The sequence below is a fragment of the Penaeus vannamei genome, chromosome 10 (assembly GCF_042767895.1).
Source record: "Penaeus vannamei isolate JL-2024 chromosome 10, ASM4276789v1, whole genome shotgun sequence".
NCBI lineage: Eukaryota > Metazoa > Arthropoda > Malacostraca > Decapoda > Penaeidae > Penaeus > Penaeus vannamei.
The window spans coordinates 17997426-17998565 of NC_091558.1; positions in this window are offsets into that span (position 1 = coordinate 17997426).

Sequence of the window (1140 nt, forward strand, 5' to 3'; positions counted from 1 at the left end):
AGATAATTAGAGGCTGAACTTGAAAAGATAACTTAGACGAACGGAGGAATCTTACTATAACGAAAAATAACTAATAAAAAAAGGAAAAAAAGAAAAAAAAGTAATATAGAAGATATTCGCTTTTTTTAAAGAAGAAAGAAAGAAAGAAAACAAAACTCATGTAATTTATAAGGTATTCGCTTTTTCCATATCATTAATTCGCAGTAACAAAAATCGTTAATCACAATTACAAAAAAAGAGACATTAAAAAAAAACGCTTTCTTATATCCATTCACCTAATTGCTCACGAGAAGATAAGCTCATTATAATATGTAATCAGCCGGTTATCATTTTATAATTATGAACGAGAGGATACGTTCGCCAGGTAGGCCTTATGGCTCGTGGAAACTGAATGTCGGATAGGCCTACCCACCTGCAACGGTAATAATTGATGCAAGACACCCAGAAGTTTTCCTTCATAGGCCTATTGTCCTTATGCAAATGAGGGTGCTCGAACCAGGAGAAAAGGGATGATTATATTTGATAGCCAAATTAGTTGAAAATTCCGACGCAATTTAGGGAGAGATTTGAAAGGGTGATGGGGAGGTTGAGGAGGAGGAGGAGGAGCAGGCGGAGGAGGAGGAGGAGGAAGAAGAGAAGGAGGAAGTTAGAGGGAGGAGGAGAAGGAGGAGGAGTTTTAGGGAGGAGGAAAAGAGGAAAAGAAGTTACAAGAAGAGGTAGAGGAAGAGGAGAAAGAGGGGGATTAGGGGTTGAAGATGGAGTAGGAGGAAGAGGAAAAGGAATAATAAAAGGAATTGGAGGAATAAGAGGAAGAGTAGAAAGATTAGGAGAAGGAGAAAGAGAAGGAGGAGTAGGAAGAAGAGAAGAAAGCATTACATGAAGAGAGGAAAGAGGAGGAAATGGAAGAATTATTTGAGGAAGAAGAGGAGGAGGAGATACATGAAGAAGAAGAGGAAGGGGAAGAGGAGGATTTATAGGAAGAAAGAGGAAGAAGAAGATAAGGGTGAAGAAGAGGAAGATAAGGAGGAGGAGGAGGAAACCTTGGAAATTAAATAATAATTATCAAAAGACGGAACAAATTAACAAGGCTGACTTAATGAAAGAATAAAGCTTTTTTATCCTTATTTATTATCAGATATT